Consider the following 17287-nt stretch of genomic DNA (forward strand, 5'->3'; position numbering starts at 1 on the left):
GGAGTTTTCATTTTAGGATGTCTTTCAGGAGATGATTAGTGGATTTGATCTATTTTACCCTCTGGTTCTAGAATATCAGGACAGTTTTCCTTGATAATTTCTTAAAAGATGATGTCTAGGTCCACTTTTGATCATGGTTTTCAGGTATACCAAGAATTTTAAACTTATTTCTCCTACCTCTATTTTCCAGATCAGTTGTTTCCCCAATGAGATATTTCAAATAGTTTTTTCTTTTTTCATTCTTTTGTTTTTGTTTTTTTTTTTTCATGATTTCCAGTAATGTCATTACTTTGCATTTGCTCAATTCTAATTTTCAAGGAATTATTTTCCTCAGTAAGCTTTTGTACCTCCTTTATCAATTAGCCTATTTTGCTTTTTAAGACATTCTTCTCATTAGCATTTTGTATTTCCTTTTGTACTACTCTCAATTATCTTCCCAATTTTTCCTCTATCTTTCTTACTTGATTTTCAAAATCCCCTTTGGGCTCTTCCATGGTATGAAACTAATTCTTTTTTTTTCTTGGAGGCTTTGGATACAGAAAGATATTCTTATCTTTTTTTGAATGTATCTTCCTTGTCACCATAGTAACTTTTTATGGTCAGAATCTTTTTCTGTTGTTTACTCATTTCCCCAGCCTATTACTAGGGTTTTAACTTTTTGTTAAAGTAGAGCTTCATTTCCAGGGTGGAGGATGCATTGTCCCAAGCTGTTTTCAGAGATTTTTCCAGGGACCTGACCACAAGAACTCTTTTTTGCCTGGGAACTGTGAGGAGTGTCCCTGATCCAGTGTAGCTGTAAGTTCTGGTGTGCTAATACAACAGAGTCCTTTCTCAGTGTTAGCAAAGAGACCTCCTATGAGCTGAGACCCATGGAAGGCCACTGCTGCCAATACTGACCATGCTTACTCTTGTTTTTCTGGTTTCCCAAGGTCCTTTCTACTCTTCTGACAGATTTTTCCTCCTGATCTTCCAAGACACCTTCTTTGGTGTCTCTGGGCTGAGAGATCTAGAAACCTCAAGTACTGCCTCTGACTCAGAGACTGGAAGTGTATTCTTGCTTTGCTGGTTTTGGGGCTGAGTCTGAGGCCAGGGTCAGAGTCTGGCATGGTCTGCACAAGAGGTGTGGGCTGGAGCCCTACCATGGTGCCACAGACCTTTCCTGCTGTCCTTTTAAATTGTTGGGCTGAAAAATGTTCCATTCCATTTTTTTTGTGTGAGGCTTTAAAATCTTTTTAGAGTCATTATTGGAAGGGATTTGGAGCAGTTTAGGGAAGAGTTCAGCGAGTCTCTGCCTTTACTCTGCTATCTTGGCTCTACCTCCAGAATTTTTAAATGCACAAAATAAAACATATAAAATTACAAAGGAACCCAACCATAGTCATCAAAATATTTATAAAAAAATAACTTTACAGACCTCAAGTTAAGAACTTCTCTTTTGGAGGTTAGCATTTATAGATGATGGTTGAAAGAGATGGTTAGCATGGGATCCTTTCCCTAAAGCAGGGTGAACATATTGCTAGGATGTCAAGTCAAGAGGAAGACTTTCAAGTTGGCCTGTATGGAAGAAGGAAACTATTGGCTAAGTATTGGGTAAGGGTCCCACAATCTCAGGAACTATAGAGAGAAAAGGCCCTGAGAACAAACATGTCAGAGCTCAGAGGGATGTTAGAGCAGAAAATGTCAGAGTAAGGAATGGGATTGTGGGTTAAAACATAGAATGTTGGAGCTGGACGAGACCTGTTGGGTCTTAGAATACAGGATATTAGATCTGGGAAGGGCTTTAGAACCTGAAGTGTCAGAGTTAGGAGGGACCTTAAAATATGAAATATAATAACCAGGAGGGCCCTTGGAACTTTAGAATGTCACAGCTGAGAAGGAGGAAGGCAATGCCTGTTTCCTCATCTTTCATAAGAGGTAGCTGGTTTAGAATCTCTTTTAACCTTTTTCAGATTTAGATTCTAGAACACTAAATGTTACCACTATCAGGGATCTTTTTCTGTTCAATCATTTCAGTCATGCCCGACTTTCCCTGACTGTATTTGGGGTTTGCTTGGCAGAAATACTGGAGTGGTTTGCCATTTCCTTCTCCAGCTCATTTTATAAATGAAAAAACTGAGTTAACAGGGTTAAGTGACTTCCTAGAGTCACTCAGCTAGTAAGTACCTGAGACTGAATTTGTACTCAGGAAGATGACTATTATTGATTCTAGGCTGGCATTCTATCCACTGCACTACCTAATGGCCCAATCCAGCTAGCTCCCTGATGTGAGAGACAGTGAACTGAACCTCAGAAAAGGAAAATGCCTTATTGATCATGATCAGGGTTCAAAGTAACTCCTGTGCCTTCTGACTCCCAGACAAATAGTCTTTGTACCAAACTTTGCCACATGTTGGAGGAAGAGTTGAAGATGGCCCCAGCTACCCCGAAAGCCTAGTTATCCTTGCTATCAGGTTGCCACCATACCTACTTTAGCTCTTAAAAATCTTGTTAAGAAGGTAGTCCCTTTCAGCTCTGTGTAGCAGTTGGAAACACGTATAGACTTGATCTAAATATCTACTTAATCCATTGCATCATGCTCCTCTGCTATGGCACAGGTTTACAAAGAAAAAAATCAGATCATTCCTGCCTTCTAGGAGCTTATGTTCAACAGAGGGAATACACATAGACGTAGATACAAAATATATAAAGATGAAACACAGGTTGCCGCAGTGATATGATTCCCCCGTTCCATGGTACCTGCCCAAGGATATTCAAGGTCAAGGACCACTGGGAGCTACATCTGTCCACCAGTTGCCAGCTTTTTCAACTTAGTCATTTCCCCCCATGGTCTGTAGGATTTAGATTCACAGAGGCCTCATGAATTTAGAGGTGAAAGGGATCTAAATGGCCATTTTATCCAACTCCCTCCTATCTCAGAAGAGGAACCAAAACATTAAGTGATTTGGCCAAGAGCAGAGCTGAGATTTAAACTCAAGTCTTCTGATACCCAAATCAGATCTCTTTCCACTGCGCCATATGGCCTTGCCTGAGCTGCTTGGCCAAGTCTAGTAAGTTTCAACAAATCAGTTGAAACGTGTCCCAGTCTCTTGACTTCTGGTTCCTTGAATCCCCCTCAGACATTTAATAGATGTGTGAGCATAGGGCCTAAAGAGGTGGTATAATGTTGGCTTGGCCACTTGTTACTTAGGTGATATTGATTAAGTCTTTCCCCTTTGGGGGGTCTCAGCTTCTTTATCTGTCAGATGAAGGGACTGAGCCAGATAACCTTGAATGTCCCTTCTAAACCTATGAGCCTGTGACTGAAGTTCCCCAAGAAGAATTTAGAGACTTGGAAACATTTTCCCTCCTGCCTTCCTTATACCTAAAGCTGGCCGTGGTCTTCTTGAATTTGCCTGCTACCCAAAGGATTTGGCTCCTGGCACGGGGTCCTCCAAAGAAAGAGCAGGATTTTCAGAGCTCTTCTCCATTGTGAACCATTTATCCAGCCTGACTCTGCATCCTCTCGCTGCGCATTGTGAAATCAGAGAAGGCGAGTTATCTGAGGGCAGAGATCTGTGGCTACCTGGAGAGCAGCAGAAATCCAGCCTCACAAGGGGGGATGTTTCATAGAAAGAAAGCAAACCACTTGTGTCTGAACATAGACTCAGTGAGGGAGAGAGGGTGGGGGGGTCTTTCCAACTCCCTCTTTTGAGGGGAGGAGAACAGCAGTTCGGCTCAGCAAAGGGGGAGCGTGGGGACTCTGCTGATTGCTACCAAGGTACAGTAACACTGAGCTGGGCGGCAGGGACTAATATTAGAATGACTGGGTGGTGGTAGGCAGGCATTCACCCTTTTGTGTGCATGTGGGAGCATGAAGCCTCATTTCAACCCCGACCTCCCCTTTCTCTCTTCATCTGTTCACACTCTCTCCTCTCCAGCTCTAACCATTGACTATGGTCTCCACTGCTCCAGGGGTTCTAGCCTTTTTGTTTCCTTAATTTCTAATATTTAGGCTTTTGAGCACGAAGTTTATTCCCCCCTCCTCCCATTTTACATATGGGGAAATTGAGGTCTAGAGGAGGGAAGGGATTTGCCCAGAGTCACTTGAGGAGCAGGTGGCAAGCTGGGATTTGAACCCAGATCCTGCCCACTTTGGCCTTCAGACTCAGATCTCTTTCAATCACATCACACTGTGGCTCTTTCTTTTTTTGGGGGGGGGATGCTATTGCAATCTGCCAACTGTGACCATGTGCCTTGGTTTCTGCTCTGCCCGGGCTCTGTGTGTGGCTTCCCCCACCCGGCTCCCCAGCCCCAGCCCCACCTCCAACCCCTCCTTTCCCAGGCATCTTGCAAATAAATCACGGGTGGTAGACAGGCTTGCCTCACCCTGCGGGGGGGTGGTGGAATTGCTGGTCCACATCTTGGCTGTTTGCACAGAGCTCTGCAGCAGCGGCAGCGGCAGCCCCAGCTTTGGGCACTGGGACGCTATTTATTTGCCTGCTCCCGGCAGTCCCGGAGAGTTGCCTGTGTGAGCGAGAGAGCAAGAGGGAAGGGAGAGGACAGAGTGAGCCAGAAAGGCAGAGGCAGAAGGCTGCCTGGCTGTGCTGAGGGCAACCAGAGGGAGCATTTCTCTTCTTGATCCCGTCTCTGACAGCTGTGCCGAGTTGTCCATCGCCACCAGCCAGAGATGTAGAGTAGTGTTTCCTTTTTTTTCTTTTGGGTCCTGCATGTCTCGGGGGTAGGGAGGGGGGATGGGGTTGGCTTGATTTGGAGGTGAGGAGAGTATAGAGGGACCCCTGCCGAAGCTCCAAGCTGTTAAGGGAGTGATAAGGACACAGCCTCTTCCTTAAGGCAGAGGGGTGGGCAGGTGCTGGCTCGAGACTGGGGGTCACATCCCACCTTTGGTCCTCCGTGCCTAGGTAGCCGTCCTTCCTCTCTGCGGGGCAGTGGGCTGGCTTGGAGCGGAGCGGAGGTGGGCAGTGGGGCAGGAGGGTTGGAAGGGGGGGCGTGAGGTGTATGTGTGCCTGTGTTGATCATGTCTCTTTTACAACATCTGCAGTGTTTTATCACCTGAGAGGCAATGAGAGCCCCGGGGAGATTACTGCCTGCTGTCCGAAGAGATAGGGTGATTTCCTCATGGCTAAATATAAATATATATGTATATGTGTATGTATATATACATAGCCAGACATATACATGTATCTATCTATATATACTCAAAATAAGCTCTTTGAAAGTAAAAGGCAGTTCTCTAAATGCTATGAATGAATTAAATGGTTGGGTGGGGGAGCTGGGAAGTGTAGAGTGAGAGCCATAGACTTTGGTTAGCGTGAGAAACGAGAAGATAACCAGAACCCAGATAACTAGCTGCTTAACCCTTGCCTGGGTGTGTGAGCTCAGCTCGGGAGCCCATCCTAGGGATAGCCCTATGGGTAAGTTTGTTCAGGATGCTTTTTTGTGCTATTTGTTAGCAGATGCATGAGGTACCTCTCTGGGTGACCAGTGTCCAGATAGACTGCAGAGGAACTGGATAATGAATGTTCCAGGTTTTGCTTGCTCAGCTCTGGATTAGTCTTTTCACACAGGGGGTAGGGAGCCTTGGGAGAGTGGTGCTGTCCAAGGTTCTGTTGTGGAGAGAAAGGGGCTTGGGTCAGAGCCCAGATAAGGTTCCAGCCTCTGCTTTCAGATCGGTTTCTCTAGCTTCGATTCTTTCCCTGACCCTTGGCGACATGGCTGGGATCCCAGTGGTGCAGGTTGCACCAGCCTGATTGAGAGAGAGGTTGTGGTCTCCTATAACGGAATTTGAGAACCCCAAATTTAATCTTTAAAAAGAAAAAAAGATGCTATTGGCATGAATCTGTGCTGCTTTGAAGCTGGGATTTTGTTGTTATTATTGTTGCTTGTTTCCACCCAACTAATAATTTCAGTCTTTTGAAATGAATGCCCCTTTTTTTAGTGTTTTAGGAATCACCTCAGAGGGTACTTCACTTCCACCTTTCAGCTTTCTACTTTGGTCTTTGTGGGCTGAAGGAACAGAATACTCAACTCTGGTGGACGTGAAATAAAGACCATTCATGTGCCTGGCTTCGTTAATTTTATTCATATCTAAAGCACATAAAAATGCCCAATTTCTAGGATTTGCCACTGTATAGGAAGCTTAGGAAGACAAATGTTCTTAGGGAAAAGGAAAAGGTGATCTTGTGGTTAGTGCTGAAGATGGAAAATTGGAGCTCCTGGCTCCTATTCCTGACCTCATCAGTGACTTGTTGAGTGACTATGAGATGGAAGTCATAGAGTTTGAGTTGTAAAATCTCCTATCTCTTTCATTTTCCCCTTCTTCCCCTCTATTTTTATCCCCCTGTTCCTGGGGTGGCTAAGGTCCAAAAGGACCACATCTCCCTCTATCCCTCCCTCTCACCCAGTTTAAATTGGTGTAGTGTGGTGCATTGGGGAGAGAAGAAATCAAAGAGGCTGCACTGTGTATATGAAGAGAAATGGCCAAAGACTTAGGGAAACTGGATTCCAGTCTTGGCTTTGCCATTTAATCCCTGCTTGGCTTTAGACAAGTGGGTTCTCTTCCTAGGGCCTCACTGACTCCCCTGTATACTGGGGATTGGAGGAAATGAGTTTTAGAGATCCTTTCTAGTTTGGACATTCTGAGATTGGCTGCAGGGCATATGAGGAAAAGACAGGAATACTTGAGGAGAAGGTCTGGGTGAATCCCAACGCCTCCATGTGCTGCTTCTTTATTCTCACTGCTTCACACATGCCCCAGCCAACTTTTCCGGGCTGGAGAGTTAGAATCAGGATGCCATCTCCAGGGTGCTGGTTTTCAGATGTTCCATTTGGTCTTTGTCAAATTGCATGTGTGTTCCTGTATCTGTGTACACATACACTCCCATGACCAGCATGGAGAACTTGGGATTTCTAATAAGAATGATGTAGATATATGGACATCTTCTTTGCTCTTTAAATCTTTCAGCTGGGGAAATGGGCACAAAATTAGGCAATCTAATAAATGGCATCAAGGCAACAAAAAAGTGAAAATGGTTTATTCCTGTTTAACAGCTGTAGCTTTAACCTAGGATAAAAATAAACTCTAGTTTTGTACACTGGTGGGATGGAGTTGATGAATTTAAATGATTCAGTTGACACTGAGGATGGTGCTATAAACAGAGACTTAGGAATTGGTGACTACCACCACACACCTTTCTTATGCATTCTGATGTCAATGAAATTCTTATTTCCTCCCCTATCTTCTTGAAGCCATCAGAATTTCCCAACCTCTTGTGGCTGTAGTGAATAACTTAGCCATACAAAATTTCTCCCCCTCTTAGATACTGCTCCTGCCTGATTCAGAAAGGATCAAGTGGGGAAAAGGGCACAAAGTAGCATGATCCAGTGGAAAAAGTGCTCTATTAGCATCAGAGGGCTTGGGTTCAAATCGTGTTTTTGTTACCTGTGTGACAATTGGGTTGGTCACTTTACATTTCTAGCTCTTGATTTTCTCCTTCATAAAATGTGGGGTTAGATTAGCTGATCTTTAAGGTCTCTTCCAGCTCTGACATGCACTGTTCTATGTCAAATAGTCTAAAATTCTTTCTAGATTTAATATTTTATGTTTTAAGGTCTCTTCTGGCTCTCAATCTTTGGTCCTATGGTTCCTTATTGTAGATGCTATTCTTGTTCAGGTGTAGTTTGACCTAGGTGCTCTCATGTCCGTCTTCCAAACCCACAATTCCATGATTCTATGCTCCTGTCATTGCTGTCTCCAGATATCTGAAGGGCTGTTATGGGGATGAGTAGATGGATTTATTTTATATGAGTCCAAAGAGAAGGGTTTGGACCAAAGAAGGAAAGTTAATTGAGAGGTGGATAGATAGATACCTGCTCAGTAAAAAGAAGACTCTTCTATCTGCTAGAGCTGTCCGTTGGCTGCATTGGAAAGTGAAAGCATTTAAGCAGTTCCTGGATGACCACTTGTGGGATCTGGTAAAGGGAACTGACTCATACTTCAGGTGGGGCTGAATCGCCTAAGGATATTTTCTGCCTCTGTAGCTATCTTTGTAATATTGGGTAAGTTACTTAAACGCTTCATCTTTGAAAAAAGAATTGGCCTTATGTTTGCTTCTCACTCTATCAGACCCCTCTGATCCAGTGAATGGCATGGCCAAGACATTCTACAACTCAGAGAAGTGCCATCACTTGGGCAGTGGTGGAACAATCAAGGAAGACTTTGTGGTGGAGGTATGACTCGAATTAACTTTATAGGATTGGTTGGGGCTGGATAGATGAAAAAGAAAATAGGAGAGCCTTCCTAATGGGGTAACAGTGTGAGAAAAGGTGTGGAGGCAGAAAAATTAAAGCAGGAAATTCAGATATGGATACAGTGGGCAAAAAGGGTTACTGGAAAATAACGACTAGTAGCTTCAACAACAATGATGTCGTTAATGGTTTCCTTGTCACATCACCAACTGCTGCTCCAAAATTTTATTGCTGTAATCTACTTGGACAATTGGCCCTGTGCTGTTGTAATGGCTTTATATTAGATTATCTGAATTTTAAAATAAAATGACAAACTGTTGTTGCAATATACTTGGCTGACTGCCAGTGGAATTATACCAGATTGATTTGAGTTACAGAAATAAAGTAATATTACTACTAGTACTAATGATGATAGCAGTGATAGTAACAACAGCAACAATGATATTTAAGAGGGAACATAAGAGGGTGGAGAGAATGTTGGACTTGGAGACAAAAGATCTGAATTTGACCTGAACTGGGGTTCAGGTGTATTCAACAAATCAAGTTCCTTTCTGTGAACCTCAATTTTGCCTCCCCTCCATGAAATGACAATAATAATACTTGGCTTAATCCTTTCATGGGATTATTGGGAGCTCTTTGTAAATCTAGAAGTAGCACTAGTTATTATGATTAAGTTTGTAAGTGTGGGTCATGTAAATCATCTCTATGCCTTGAAATAGGACTTCACCTGAAACAATCCCAGTCAGTGGATCAATTCATCTCAGAATTGATTCCAGAAGGATCAAAGGAGGAATGTAGCCAATGAAAAATGTGGCAGCAATCTTTAAAACCTTTTGTAAAGAGGATGGGAGGGGAGAGAATTTGGAGGTCTGGACTCTAGGTAATAATAATAATAATAGGATCTGCAATTTAGCAACTATATGAATGGATAATTTGATTCGAAGAAATGTTCATTGGGTACCTGCAATATGCAGAGCATTGTGCTATGTATGGGGAGGGGGTTGAGAATACAGAATTTATATAAAACTCAGACTATTCTTTCAGGGAATCTACAAGGATAGAGTATAGTGCAAAGAGTTTTACATTTCTAGTATTTACTATTGGTGTGGCTATGAGTAAGTCACAACCATTCTGAGAACTACTTGTATCTTCAATACAGAAAGTCTATTTTTTTAAAAATAAAAGGATGGGGTTGGGAGTCAAAACTGGGAGTTCTGCCATTCCCTGTTCTAAGGCCCCTCACACCTTTGACATTGTATGTCCTAAGGATGCTCCCAGGTCTGACATTCCCCATTCTAAGATCCCTCCCACTACTCAAATTCTCCATTCTAATGGCTCACCTGGCTCCATGCTCTTGTTCCTTCCCAGTTCTGATATAATCTGTTTCTTAGTCATTGAGAGAGTCCCACAGCCCCCTCTCCCCATGGAGACCAGTTCCCCGTTCCCCAGACCACCAAGCTGAGCAGGTGCCTGGGAGAATTTGGCAGCGTATCGGTGTGGTGCAGAGAGCAGAAGTCTGCAGTGGCTCGATGGGCTCTGAGAAGTAATTGTATTGCTGTATTAGACTCGGTGATATCGGGCCTGCTTGGATTACATTGTACTGGGGCTTTGCCAACAACCGAAGGCTGAGCAATCAGAGGTAACACTGGAGCTGGCCTGTTTTTTTTTTTTTTTCTCCCCTTCCTTACAATTAATTCACAGGCGGAAACTCATCTGACAGCTCCACAATGATAGGTCTGGGAAGGATTTATTTGGGGGGAAAACTCATCACATCTCACCAACATAATCCTCCATACAGGGTAATTCAGATACCACCCCCCTCCCCTCTCCACCCCCCCCCCACTTAATAGAAAGGAACCTGCAGAGTGACAGGCATCTTGTGAATGAAAACAGCTTTGGATTCATGCCGTGTTATTTGAGGACATTTGAATACCAGCACCTGGCTCCCTGGCAGAGTCTATAGCTCAAAAAGGGGGAGGGGGAGAGATTTCAGAAAGTTGATTCAGATTTTTGACAAAAGATAATTCCCAAAGGCAGCGTTTTCTCTCTCTCTCTCTCTCTCTCTCTCTCTCTCTCTCTCTCTCTCTCTCTCTCTCTCTCTCTTCTCTGTCTCTGTCTCTCTGTCTCTGTCTCTGTCTCTCTCTCTATCTCTCTCTGTCTCTCTGTGTGTCTCTCTATGTCTCTCTCTCTCTCTCTCTCTCTCTCTCTGTCTCTCTATGTCTCTCTCTCTCTCTCTTCTCTGTCTATGTCTTTCTCTTTCTCTTTCTCTTCTCTCTCTCTCTCTCTCTCTCTCTCTCTCTCTCTCTCTCTCTCTCTCTCTCTCTCTCTCTCTCTCTCTCTCTCTCTCTCCCCCTGTGTGTCTCTGTCTCTCTTTCCCTCTCTCTCCCTCTCTCCCTCTGTTTCTATCTGTTTCTCTCTCACACACACAACCCCTATATTTGTAATCTTACATGCATTGAAACATAAAAATAATCTAGGGAAGAAGGCACTCTCAAATCCTTGAGACTCCAGAGGGCTTGGAGACCTTTCCAAATGTAGTTTGAGTACAATGAGCTCAGAGGCTAGAGGATAGACACCATAACTTCTGGAGATCATCGCATACCTTTGCATCCCATGAGTCTTTGGGGAATGAAGGATTTCCCTGTGGCATTGTCCCTGCTAAAATCCTACCTTCTAGAGAAAGAATTTCCTGATCCTCCTTAATGCTAGTGCCTTCCCACTATTGATTATCTTCAATTTAACCTGTATATATCTAGTTTGTACATAATTCTTTGCTTGTGGTTTCAGTAGATTGTAAGCTCCTTGAAGGCAGGAACCATCTTTTGCCTTACTTTGTATCCCAGAACTTAACACCCTACTAAGCACATAGTAGGTACTGAATTAATGCTAGCTGGCTTGGAACAGACTAGATTCTAATAAGCAGTGTAGCACAGGCTACAGTTAGAATACCAGCTTCAAATCATGGTCCTCATATTTACTCTCTGTGTTAGTTGTCAGTCAACAAACATTTATTAATACTTTACGGTGACATTGTGCTAAGCATTGGGCATACAGAGAAAGGCAAAAGAGTAGACTTCAAAAAGTCTTTTGCCTCCTCTAAGCCATCTCATAGTTCCAAATCAAAGGTTACATTACTCCTCTAAGCCTCAGCTTTTTCTTTTAAAATTGTTTAAATAATAGCTCTTTATTTTCAAAATATTTACAGTTTCAGTTCTCTTCCACCCTCCCTTCCTCCCTCTCTTCCTCTCTTCCTTCATTTCTTTGCAATTGGGATTAAATGACTTGCCCAGGATCACACAGCTAGGACGTGTTTAGTATCTGAGGCCAGATTTGAACTCAAGTCCTCCTGACTTAAGGGCTAGTGCTCTATCAACTGTGCCACCTAGCTGCCCCAGCTTCAGTTTTTTCAACTGTAAAATGGGAATAATTGTTGTAACATCTATCTCCCAGATATGTTATGAAATATAAGAAATAATGGATTTAAAACAGTTTGCAAACTTAAAACAAATTTAAAAATAAATATTGTTATTATTATTATTATTTCTTTTACAATTGCTATGAATGTAGTCATGGCTATGGCTTTGATTCCAGAGTGGTTAGAGGGATATAATCCATTCTGGCAACAGACTCAACCAATCAACAAGCATGGATTAATTCCATTATGTGTAAAACACAGTGCTAGATTGTGGGGATGCAGACAAAAATGAAACTGCCCCTACCTTGAAGGAGCTTACATGTGATCGGGGAGACAACCTATACAAATACATAATTCCAGTTCTCTGCTCCCATCTGTCCCTTGAATTTTCAAGAATTGACTCTTAAAGTGCTGAACAAGATGTCTTCTAGGAGAGTACCTTCATAATAATAATAATAATACCATTTATATAATAATATATTATAATGTAAGAACATAATACATAATAATAATTGTTTTTATATTAATCATGCTAAGTGCTAAGCACTTTACAAACATTACCTCATTTGATCTTTCAACAACCCTGGAAGCTATGTACTATTATAATTTCCACTTCACAGTTGAACAGCTGAAGCATTCCAGGTCACTTGCCCAAGGTCACATGGCGAGTAAGTGTCTGAGGCTGGATTTGATTCCATATCCAGTGTTCTACTAACTGTGCTACCAAGCTGCCTATTTCTGTTTCTATATGCCATGATTGATGGTGAGAATGGGGAAGAAGTGAGAAAATCCTCCGCTTCTCCCCAAAGGTGATGACTGGGCTCTTCCTTGGCTGTTGGCTCCAACTAGACTAATTTTATGTGTAATGCTTAAGCTGAATCTTTAAGGATGTAAAAAGCAGAGGGGAGGAGGGAGTGCATTCTATGCATGGATCACTGCAAAGGTACCTTATAAAGGAGATGGAGCTTCCTATATGAACAACTGCAATAAGACTAGTTTGTTTGTGTTCTAGAAATGAGACAAGACTAGAAATTCCATGCAAGTGTCCAGGAATTCATGTCATTGGTCACAAGGGGGGGCCTGAATGAGAGTATGGGTGGTGGAATATAATTCCATCCCCACTACTGTGCAATTAATCCAGCAAGTACATCCCAACAAAGGGTAACCTTATCTTCGAGGACTCTATGGGAACCAGGGATGCTGTAAATGGAGAATTTCAGAAGTCAGAGAATTTCCCACGAGTGGTAGAGGCAACAGTATATTGTGGAAAGAACATTGAATTTGTGGTCAGAAGACTTGGGTTTGAATCTCACCTTTGCCACTTAATGTCTTTGTGACCATTAACAAGGGACTTGATGTCTCTGGGTCTCCATTTCAATCCCCACAGAATTAAGAGATGAGACTAAAATCTCCTGCAGCTCAATATCTGTGGCATTTTAGGGAGAGGTTTGCATTAGGAATGGAGGTGTCAGCATGAGGAAAAATGCCAATTGAATAGGGCCGTCCTTCCTAGAAATCCAACCCTTGTCCCATTAGAGAGAGAGGGAGGTTTCATGTTAGTTCTATTTTCCAGCAAGAGTCAATGCTAAATTCATCTGTCTGCCAGGAATTAGAATCCCAGAGATTCCACCCCCCCTTCCCCCCCTCCCCTCCACTCTCAGCAGTGAAGGTGGAAACAGGGATGAATATCTTGCTATTGCAGGCTCCCAGCCAGCCAGGTCCTTCTCCAAGAGCCAAAGGTTAGTGACTCGTAACAAAGGCTGGTTGGATCCCCTGGCCGAGGTGCTGAGCTGGGACCTTGATGCTGATGATGAAGGGCCGTTTTATTTTTGTTATGCCAGCTAAAAATAAATTCAGCCAGAAAGTACATGGCCTCTTGACTAATAGCCAAATTAGGGACTAGTATTCTTGGATCTAGGAATGCTCAGTGTGGATTCTTTACTTTGCTACAGCATCTAGAAGCTCCTTGAAGTCAAAGACTCGTTTTGTGGTCTCTGGATCCACAGGGCACTCCTGCCATATGGTAGGGATTGAAAAAATGGCATTTTTATTTCTGTCTTTCAGGCTTTTCCTGATCTAGTTGGGTCAAATGATTTAATATTTGTAAAGCACATAGAAGAGTATCAGGCACATAGTAGGCCCTATAGAAATGCTTATTTTCTTTTCTTCTCCTTTCCCTCTCTGCCTCCCCTCTTCCTTTTGTCAGACAGAGAAGTAAGCAAGAGCATTTGATACAAAAACCTTTTCTGACAATGTATACAACATGCTGTCCTAGTTGTCCCCCCTCTCTGCTAAGAGGAGGGACATAGGTTTTTTATTTCTTCTCTAAAATCCTCTCTGGTTTTAATAGGCACTTAAATGGAAATGAACTGAATCAAATTGAACTTTGTGCCCCTGAGTGAGAGACACTGGAGAAATGGAGAGGTGGTTGAAGTGACTTAATTGCTTTTAAAAACCTTTCTTTCTTTTTTCTCTTTTATTTTCTTTCTCTTCTTCCTTCCTTCCTTCCTTCCTTCCTTCCTTCCTTCCTTCCTTCCTTCCTTCCTTCCTTCCTTCCTTCCTTCCTTCCTTCCTTCCTTTCTTTCTTTCTTTCTTTCTTTCTTTCTTTCTTTCTTTCTTTCTTTCTTTCTTTCTTTCTTTCTTTCTTTTCCTCACTCCCTCTCTTTCTCTCTTCCTTACTTCCATCACCTATCTATTCTTTCTTTCTTCTTTCCCTTTCTGTCTTTATGTTTCCTTATTTTTCTTCTTTCTTTATTCCCTCTCTTCCTCCCTCTCTCCCTACTTCCTTTCTTCTTTTTTTTCTTCCTTCTTCACTTCCTTTCACCCTCCCTTTTGTCTCTTTTTTCCCAACCTGTGCTGGTTTTCTTCCCTTCTTAGGCAGCATAGGGCTTACCATACTGATGTCAGACTTAATTCAAACTTTGCTGATAGAGTCTGGTTCTTTTTGTACAGCAAAATAACGTTTTGGTCATGTATACTTATTGTGTATCTAATTTATATACTGGTCATCCTGCCATCTGGGGGAGGGGGTGGGGGGTAAGAGGTGAAAAATTGGAACAAGAGGTTTGGCAATTGTTAATGCTGTAAAGTTACCCATGCATGTATCCTATAAATAAAAGGCTATTAAATAAAAAAAAAAACAAAAAACAAAAAAACAAACAAACTTTGCTGATATATGTAGCCCATTAAAACTCAGAAATCCTAAACTCAAGTAGCCACCAACCATGGTCTTCATAGGACCAGGGACTGAAGGTGTGCACCACCATGTCCAATTAAAGTGATATTTTAAATAACACTTCATAATATTATGGCTTCTAAAACTTTACAAAGTCATGGGCCTTCTTTTTTCAGAAAACTGTGAGTAAGCCTGCCAAGAGATGACCAAGTTATTGTTAAATTGTTTTTCAGTCATATCCAACCCTTCCTGGACCTTTTTGGAGTTTTCTTCACAAAGGTACTGGAATGGTTTGTTATTTCCTTCTCCAGCTTATTTTACAAATGAGGAAACTGAGGCAAACAGGGTTAAGTGACTTGTCCAGGGTTACACAGCTGGTAAGTGTCTAAGACCAAATTTAAATTCAGGTCTTCCTGACTCCAGGCTTAGCACTCTAGCTGTCCTGAACAGCAAGAACAAGAACAAGAACTACTCCTCCTCCTCCTCCTCCTACTACTACAGCAACAAAATCAAAATCTAGGGAGAGATGACAGAGAATTTATGGCAAACTACTGAAGTAAATGTAGAGAGCAGAGCTTTGGTTAGAACTGAGAATAGTTTTTACTTCCTGTAGTCTAGTAACCTTGTGAGGTCATATTATCATGCTATTTGTATTACTATACAAATGCTTTTCTACCCATTTCATAGATGAGGAAAATGAGGGGGTGATTTGCCTTTATACTGCTAATAAGGATTAAAGCTGGGTTTTGGGTTTGAACCTGGGTCCTTCATTTCTCTTTCTGTTATGTGAGTGTAAGAGTGTTCTCCACTTAGCTAGGTCCATTCCATGAGGGCTGAGCTGTGGAGTTGACATTGACATGGTTGGTATAAAGCTCTAGGATAATGTGTAGTCTTCTATTGGATGACCAGATACTGGGGATAGAGAATAGAGAGAGGAAGTCTAGAGGAAAAGATGATGTCAAATGAGATTCTCACCAGAATGGGAATTTCAATTCCAGGAAGGACAGCTGTTCTCAGCTGTAACCATAGCCTTGCCCCACTGTATTTACCTCAATGGATTGCAATTAACTCTCAGTCCTCCTTTGGAAGGCTTACTCACATTCTTCTGGAAGAAAAGGCCCATGACTTTTCCCCATACATCTTTAAAAATTTTAAATCTAAGTTCAATCAACCAAAATGAATTAAAACCGTGGTCTTACATAAAGCTTTATAATCAAAGTTATTTACAAAATTATTTAATAAAACCATCACCCAAGATCCCATTTGCTTCATAGTCCCTTTGTGACCTTTTCCCTATCTATGGTTTTAGTTTTAGTTTTGTGGTTTTTTATTTCATTTTTGTTTGAGCTCGATTCTCTTCCTATCTCAACCTCACCCACTTACCACTCTCTAGTACATCAATTCCACCATATCACAGACAGTTTATGAAAGTGAGAAAAGCACACAGTGTTATTTGGTCAACACAATTTTGGTAAGTCCTTACTAGGTACCAGGAACTACAACAAGTTGACAATACAACAACAGCTGGCGTTTAAATAGCACTTTAAGGATTGTAAAGAGCTTTATAAATATTACCTCATTTCAGCAGCACAACAACCCTGGGAAGTAAATGCTATGATTACTTTCATTTTACAGATAAAGGAAACCGAGGGAGATAGAGGTTGCCCAGGGACACAGGAAAACTAGTTAGGAATGACTGGAACCCAGGTCATCTGATTTTCAGTTCAGTGTTCTTTCCATTATACTAAATTTTCTTGGATTTCTCCCAGCTTTGCATTCCCTCTTCTAAGCTTCCTCCTAATTCTGACATTCTATGGTTTCATGTTTCTGCGATGAGTTTCCTTTAAAAAGGCAATGCAATATTCGGAATTGTTATGTTAATTCACATTATATCTGAAAAATTACCTCTACTGTGTCCACTTGTCCTTCCCCTTCCCCATGTGAATAATGATAAATCAACTGTATTTTGATATGTTCAGCGTCACAGAATCATAGAATTTTAATGAGATCTCAGTAACCATCAAGTCTAATGCATACCTCAAAAGGAGTCCTTCACTATAACATACTCAACATGTAATTATTCAGTTTTTTCTTGAAAAACCTCCATTGAGAGGAGCCTTTTCTACTTCTAACACTTATTGCTTGTCTGACTTTGGGAGGTAACTTTCTGGGCCTCAGTTTTCTCATTGTAAAATGAAGGATGTCAGAGCTGATGGCTCCCTGGGTTCCTTCTAACTTTCTATATTTCTCTGGCCTTCTGAGGGATCCCATTATATTTTTGGATAGTTCTAATTAGTGGGAAAATTTCCCTCATATCAAAGCCTTAATCTGCTTTTTGTATCTTCCAATATTCCTCCTAGTTCTGCCCTTTGGGGCTGAGGAGAATAGATCTCCATATACCAGCTCTTCAGTTACTTGAATATATATCTCAGGTCTCCCCTTTCCTCCAATCT

At 41.9% G+C, this 17287-nt stretch overlaps 1 protein-coding gene across 8 annotated transcripts in view; it reads left to right on the top strand.

Annotated features, from left to right (window-relative positions):
- Positions 1–17287, top strand: part of RPH3A (rabphilin 3A) — a 354517-nt gene that overhangs the window by 167563 nt on the left and 169667 nt on the right. For 5 of the 8 annotated variants that reach the window (XM_031948622.1, XM_031948628.1, XM_031948627.1 and 2 more), the window contains exon 1: positions 4355–4673. The exons of 1 other annotated variant lie outside the window; for it this stretch is intronic. The gene's annotated coding sequence lies outside the window, so the exon portion shown is untranslated. Of the gene's footprint in view, positions 1–3705; positions 3758–4354; positions 4674–17287 lie in introns of those variants that run through there. 2 more of the 8 variants (XM_031948625.1, XM_031948623.1) reach the window with 2 other exon arrangements.

This window comes from Sarcophilus harrisii, chromosome 1 (genome assembly GCF_902635505.1).
Source record: "Sarcophilus harrisii chromosome 1, mSarHar1.11, whole genome shotgun sequence".
Lineage (NCBI taxonomy): Eukaryota > Metazoa > Chordata > Mammalia > Dasyuromorphia > Dasyuridae > Sarcophilus > Sarcophilus harrisii.